Source organism: Canis aureus, chromosome 6 (assembly GCF_053574225.1).
Source record: "Canis aureus isolate CA01 chromosome 6, VMU_Caureus_v.1.0, whole genome shotgun sequence".
Lineage (NCBI taxonomy): Eukaryota > Metazoa > Chordata > Mammalia > Carnivora > Canidae > Canis > Canis aureus.
In genome coordinates this window covers 15,363,290-15,370,632 of record NC_135616.1, presented here as the reverse complement: position 1 = coordinate 15,370,632, position 7,343 = coordinate 15,363,290, and the positions used below count along the sequence as shown (strand labels likewise).

Sequence of the window (7,343 nt, the reverse complement as noted above, 5' to 3'; positions counted from 1 at the left end):
TCTTCCTGGAAGCTACTACTGGTAGCTTTCTCCCTGTTCCTTCCCTTGTATCTATAAAGTATACCCATAACACAGCAGAGTGAACCTTTAAAATATGTCACCTTGTGTTCCTTCTTTGCTTAAAATTCTCCAATAGCCCCCATCTCACTCAGAGTAAAATAAACAAACAAACAAAAACAAAAAACAGTCCTTATAGTGACTTACAAGGTCTTCCATGACCTGGCACCTAAAACTTTTCTGATATAATCTCCTTCTACTCTTCCAGGTCTAAAACCTCTCCAGCCACACATCTCCTTTCTGTTTCTCTGACATTCCAGGAATGCTCCTGACTTGGGAATTTTAAACTAACTATTCCCTCTGTTAGCAACGCTTTCCCTCTACTGAGCCACATGACTCACTCCCACATCACCCTCTGGTTTTTGCTCAAATATCACCTAATCAGAGAAAGCTTCCCCAACCAACTTAAAATTGCAACCATATCCCTCATCTGAGCACCCTCTTCTTTTTTCCTGTTTAATTTTTTCCTGTAGCACATATCATCATTTACTTGTTTACTGACGTTCTCCCTCTCATCCACAAAATGTAGGCTCCATGTATACAGGGATTTTTTTGTGTATGTTTTCTTTATGGCTATATGCCTGATGCTGAGAATACTATTTGGTTCACAATGGGCCAGAAAAATATTAATAAATATTTTGAGTGAATGGTCATATTTTTTCTCCAAGCCATGTGATGAAACATATCTCCAGTAAAGCTCAAGCCAAGGCTCTGAGGAAACTGTCTCCATGACCACTTATCTGTGTACACCACCCCAAAGAACAATAGCCTGTATTGTTTTGCTTTATTTTGTTGCAATTCTCTTATATATCATGTCCTTGTATAATGTATAAGCATGTTCCTGTATCAGGCAACAGGTGTCCCTTCCCATTTACTTTGCTCTGTTTTCCCTCCATCATGTGGTTTCTTCACCATAGTATAGTCTGTTCTTTCTGTTTTTTAAAACATATTTTATTTCTTTATTTGAGAGAGAGAGAAAGAGAATATGTGAGCATGAGCAGGAGAAAGGGTGGAGGAAGAAGCAGACTTCCCACTGAGCAGGGAGCCTGATACAGGGCTCATCCAGGACCCTGGGATCATGACCTGAGATGAAGGTAGATGCTTAACTGACTCAGCCACCCAGGCACCCCTAGTCTGTTCTTTCTAAAGAGAAAAATTCCTAACTAAAATGTGAATACATCTTAGAGTTGGCCTATACATCAGAGATAACTATGAAGTAGTGACACTGAAGCAGAATTTTTTTTATTGTAAAAAAGAAACTTTTGAAAAACCAAGAGCCATTTTTCCCTCCATTCTTGACCTTGAGAAAACTGGGCTGGTTAGAAGTATTATTATCACCTAATTTGAGTCTATCAATATTAGTTACTTATTTGGGATATGAAATGTTTTAAATAACAACATTTAAATATCTGTATGCTATTCTATTGGGAAACCTCAGTTATATTCTTCTCACTCTGCATGTCAAATGTCAGAGGCAGCAAAATAGCCAGGATGGATCTGCAATGTCTACACTTAATGTACTCTAATTGGAATGTTTGGAATGGTTTCTACTGGTCACAGATACTTGAGAATTCCTGTTACAGTTGATGCATATGGTCATTTACAGTACCTCAATGTAGCTTGGTTCACTGACCATGATTTACATAACTTGCAGTTTCTGCCTAATTGACTCATTCTCTCAATCCTTGAATCATCTAAAGCTTCCTCAGTAGTTTCACCTGCATTTTGTCCTCTAGTCCAGGACTTTCCTGTTCATTCCTTTAGCCCACAGAGGAAACATGACCCAGTTAACATCACTATGTATCACCCCAGTCACCATGTTCTTGCTCCAGATTCTGTTTGAGGTAATACCAACATCTTCAGCCTTTATTCAGAGTTAGATCTCCTTAAAGCTTTGTCCTTCTCACTCTTCAACACCCAGGGCCCTAAAACTGCTCCTAGGAGCAGACAATATACACTAAGGCCCCAAACAGCTTTGCCCTACACTTAATTTTCATAGACCTCTCTTTAGCCTCCTTATCTCATCTAAGGAGGAAAGGAAGACAGTGAAGAAACAGCAACAAAAGTCACAGCCCAGGGATGTAGGCCCACTGAAAGACTGAGGTTTAGTAATAAGATTATAGAATGCTCCCCCTCTTCCATGCTTACCCCCATCACTGCCACCAACAGGTCTTCAGTATAATAACAGTGACTTACAGCTGAAACAGTTGCAATACACAGGGTTTCTCTAAGATGAAGTACTTAGGATAGCCGAAAGTTAACAAGGGAGACAAAACAAGGATGTAAGAGAAATTGGAAGTCTCTGGAACCAATTGCTGCAGCAAATATTAAACACAGTACAACTCCCAGCTAGATTAAAATAAAACTTCACACTACAGGCCTACTACCTGATACATCATGTCAAGCTTTCAACAAAAAAAGTACAAAGCAAAACAAGCAAACAAAAAACACAGCCTGAAGAAAGAGAGCAAGCATCAGAACCAGATTTAGATATGACACAGTTACTAAAATTATTAGGGGATTGAAAATAATTATGTTTAATATATTAAGGGCTCTAATGGAAAAAAAAAAGACTAGTCAACATGCGAAACAAGTGAGTAATGTAAGCAAAGAGATGAAAACTGGACATGAATGGGAAAGGAGTTAGTGAGCTTTCAGCTATGTCAATAGAAACTTCCCAAACTTCCCAAACAGAGGAAAGACAAAAGGAAATGAAGTAAAACAGAACATTAAAGAACTGTGAGACAATTACAAAAGATGAAACATATGCATTGTTGGAATATCTGAAGGAGAAGAAAGGGAGAATGGAATAGAGAAAATATCTAAAGGGATAATGGCCAAGAAGACACCAAATCACAGACTCAGGAAGCTCGAGAATACGAAGCTGGATGAATATCTAAAGCTATACACCTTGGCATATAATATTCGAATTTCAGAGAATCAATGACCAAGAGAAAATCCTTAAAGAAGCCAGAGAAAGGGGTGCCTAGGTGGCTCAGTCGGTTAAGTGTCTGACTTTTGATTTCCACTCAGGTCATGATCTCAGAGTTGTGAGATCGAGACCCATGTTGGGCTCCACACTGTGTGTGGAGCCTGCTAAAGATTCTCTCTCTCCCTTAAGATTCTCCCTCTCCCCTCCTGCAACTTACACACTCTCTTCTCTCTCCGAAGAAGAAGAAGAAGAAGAAGAAGAAGAAGAAGCAGCTAGAGAAACAGAACACCTTACCTATAGGGAAACAAGGATACAATTTACATTGGACATCTCATCAAATACCACGCAAGCAACAAGAGAGTAGGATGAAATATCTAAAATGTTGAAAGAAAAAAAAAATCCATCAACCCAGGTTTCTATATCCCTCAAAACTATCATTCAAAAGTGAAGGAGATTATGTGAATGAAAAACAAACCACAGACTGGAAGAAAATATTTGTCCTTTTTTTTTCATTGTCAATGACAATTTTATTATAGTTAATTTATAATTCCCATTTGCCATGATAGTCAAGCTTATTCAGAGAAATAAACCAGAATTGCAAGGTCAAGAAGCACTGCAAATATTCTTTCTCACATGATATTCAAGACTAAGTATCTTCAACTAAATTCAAAAAGTTGATGATATAAACTTTGGCAGTTTTCAAGAAACATTGGGCAATCCATAGTTAAATCTCAATGCATCAGTTAATACCTGGGCACCTCCTCTTGCAGTTAGCATTGCATTGGGGTAAAGACAACTGGTTTGACTCAATAAATTTTTAAAATATGTATTTAATACTTATGGCATTATTCACAGAGTTCTTGGCAAAGTTGTATTTTGAGGTTTCTATTGCCGAGAAATTTGTGGTTCATGGTGTGTCTTTTTCATTCCCAAAAGCTTCATTTTGAATTCTCTGGGCTTTGGTGGAATTTCAAGTATTGTCAGGTCCAGCCTATGGTACCTCTGCACCCCTTTGGCCTCGGCACACATGGTCAGGAGGCTAGCAGCAAACGTTTTCAGGAAGGTGGCCCAAGACACACCTGCAGGCATGGTCAGTGGACATGGAGTGCACTGGCACTCAGTAGCAGGTCCTGAGAGAAAATATTTGTAAAACACATGTCAGATAAAGGACTCACAGCCAAAATACACAAAGAACTCTTAAAACTCAAGGATAAAAAAACAACCCAGTTAAAAAGTAAGCCAAAACTTCTCTTTTATCATACCCACCAACATGGACTGTGTTTGCACCAAAACTATGAAGGCGGCAGCCCAAGTCATAATTGAGGAGTACCACATGTGTCTGGACAACTTCCACACCAACAAGCGCTTATGCGAGGAGATTGCCATTATTCCCAGTAAGAAGCTCTGTGACAAGAGAGTAGACAGTGTCACACATCTGATGAAGCGGATTCAGAGAGATCCTGGGGAGAGGATCTCCATCGACCTGCAGGAGGAGAGAGAATTATGTTCCTGATTTCTCAGCCCTGGATCAGGAGATGGTTAAAGTAGATCCTGACACTAAGGACATGTTGAAACTCGACTTTGGTGGTGTGTTCAATCTACAGATCACTCACCCTATAGTTGGGATGAATTTCAAAACACCACGTGGAGCTGTTTGAATCTTTCTGCTGGACTGTAATATCTCTAGTAAATCTCGGACAACTACAAGAACAAAAAGTGGGCTAAAACCTGAACAGATACTTCATCAAAGATGACATACAGATGGAAAATAGGCATATGAAAAGATGCTCAACATATGTCTTTAGAGAATTGCAAATTAAAACAACAATGAGACCTCACTACACACCTTTTTGATGAAAATCCAAAACACTGGCAACATCAAATACTGACAAGGATGTGGATCAGCAAGAACTCTAATTCATTGCTGGGGAGAATGCAAAATAGCACAACCACTTCAGAAGACAATTTAGCAGCTTCTCACAAAGCTAGCCATAGTCTACCATATGACCCAGCAATTGTGCTCCTTGATATTTACCCAAATAAATGGAAAACTCACAGAAATGTTCACAGAAATGTTTATTCATAATTGCCCCAAATGTCCTTCAATAGGTGAATGGACAAAGTATAGTGCATCCAAACAATGGTATATATGTTCAGTGATAAAAAGGAATGAACTCTCAAGCCATAAAAAGACAGGGAGGAACCCTAAATGCTAATTATCAAGTGAAAGAAGTCAAACTGAAATGGCTACATATTGTATGATTCCAACTGTATGACATTTTGGAAAAGGCAAAAATAGAGACAATAAAAAGATCAATGTTTGCCAGGGGTTTGGGAAGATCGAAGGAATAAAGAGAGAACAATGAATAAATAAAACACAAGAGTCTTTTAGGACAGTGAAACTATTCTGTATGTCATAATGGTGGATATATGTCCTTATACATTCATCAAAACCCCCAAATTTGTACAATACAAAGAGTGACCCTTAGTGTAAACTATGGACTTTAGTTAATAAAAATGTATCGACACTGATTCATCAATGGTGGTAAATGTACCACATCAATGCAAGATGTTAATAACAGAGGAAACTGTGTAGGTGAGAAGTAAGGGGATATATGAGAATTCTGTACTTTCCAGTCAATTTTTCTCTAAACCCACAACGGCTCTAGAAAATAAAATCTGTTAATAAAAGAAAAAAAGTGAAGAAGAATAAAGGCCTAGTCGGACAAACAAAACCTCCAACCTGGAGACTTCTGAAAGTGATGTAGCCTGCTGGGTTTGGGGGACATTTGGCTGACTATAGAAATTTAGCATACTGAGATGTGAAGACACTTCACCACTTTGCTGAGGGTGAAAAAGTAATTATGAGGCCTGATTAAGAAAGGTAAAGATGTCTGTTTTATCAGCAGAGAGTGGAGACTAGCCTTTGCTGGTATGAGACTGATTCTGTGCTAGATGCTCAACATGTAGTATTACTCCCTCCCTCCCTCCCTCACTTCCTTCCTTCCTTCCTTCCTTTAAAGAATACACAATGTCCTTAAAGAATTTCCTTTCTACTAGAGACTGACAGTTCCAGGAGAGTCCAGTGTTGTAAGGTCATGTACCTGTGATGAGGAGATTACAAGGTATGGTGGCAGCACATGAGAGGGTGCATATCCAGCCTTGGGTGCACCGAGGAAACTCCTGTGGAAAGTGATCTCTATATTAACCTGAAGAATGAGTGGCAATTAGATAAGGGGGAGGGAGGCAGAGAGAGGAAAGTCAATTCCAGGTAGAGGAAACAACTTCCGTAAAGGCCCAGAGTTGAGTGAAAGTCAACAGAATTCAGTATAGAGAGAATTTCCAGTGCCAGAACAATGAAGACCAAATATGATGCCAGAGTGGTAAGAAAGAATCAGATCTTAGCCAGCCAGGGTAAGAAATATCCTGAGGGCAGTGAGAAGCTGTGTAAGGAGGGGAGTGAACGCAATGGACTTGCTCTTCCCAAAAGTCTCTCTGAATGGAGTGTGGCGAATGGCCAACCTTAGGGACAAGACACTCTTGTGATGAAATAGGCATGGAATGGTGGGACCCAAACTGGTGATGGAGATATCACTAGGAAGCTTCAAAGGAGCTGGAATCAAGAGCTGAAGCTTTGCAGTTTATTTGATTGGAGAGTGATGATGAAGAAAAAGAAATTTGAGAGACTTCTAAGTTTTCCAGTGACACATGATGGTATCTTCAGCTGAGTAGAAAACAGATCTGTGAGGTGAGAGAGAAGAAAAATGATGTTTCTGTTTGGAACATTTGGTCTGAAGAGCCTGTGGTACATGGGATAGAGTGTGCAGTTGTGAAACTTGGAAAAGAAATTTGGGCCAGAGAGGAAAGACCTGGAAGTTGCCAGCATAAAAGTAGTCTTTAAGTGGGAGATTTACTTTGACAACAATTATTAAGGCAGATATTTCTCTCCCTGGTTTCAGAAGAAGTAACCAAGGTTTGCAAAGCATAAATAACTTGCTCAAAATCAGTGAGGGAGTGGTGGAGTCAGGATTTTCAACCTGTACATTTCCACTACACAGCACTGTTTCTGGGTAACTGCACTGTTTCTGAGTAAGCTGGTTGTGTTGTTCTATGGAATTCTCCCCATTTCCATCAGCGAATTCTGAAACATACTCCTACTTGTCGCAGGAACTCACCTGGAGAAATGTCACTGTGCACAGCTCAAACGTTCCTTTTTGGAAGCTAAGGCAAAACACATCAACTTCTCAAGGACAGTTCCCTTTCATCTTGGTCTATGAAAGCAGCCCTGAGTGTCCTTCCAAGCCAGACCCATCGTGGGTGACAACCCTTGCCATTATGTTAACAATCTGCCTCT

The 7,343-nt window shown here is 39.6% G+C and overlaps 2 pseudogenes; one reads left to right on the top strand and one right to left on the bottom strand.

Moving 5' to 3' along the window:
* Nucleotides 1–3,874: 3,874 nt before the first annotated feature.
* Nucleotides 3,875–4,078, bottom strand: LOC144315134 (ubiquinol-cytochrome c reductase complex assembly factor 6 pseudogene; annotated as a pseudogene).
* Nucleotides 4,079–4,259: 181 nt separating this feature from the next.
* On the top strand, nucleotides 4,260–4,647 carry LOC144315133 (small ribosomal subunit protein eS17 pseudogene; annotated as a pseudogene).
* The last annotated feature ends 2,696 nt before the right edge of the window (nucleotides 4,648–7,343 follow it).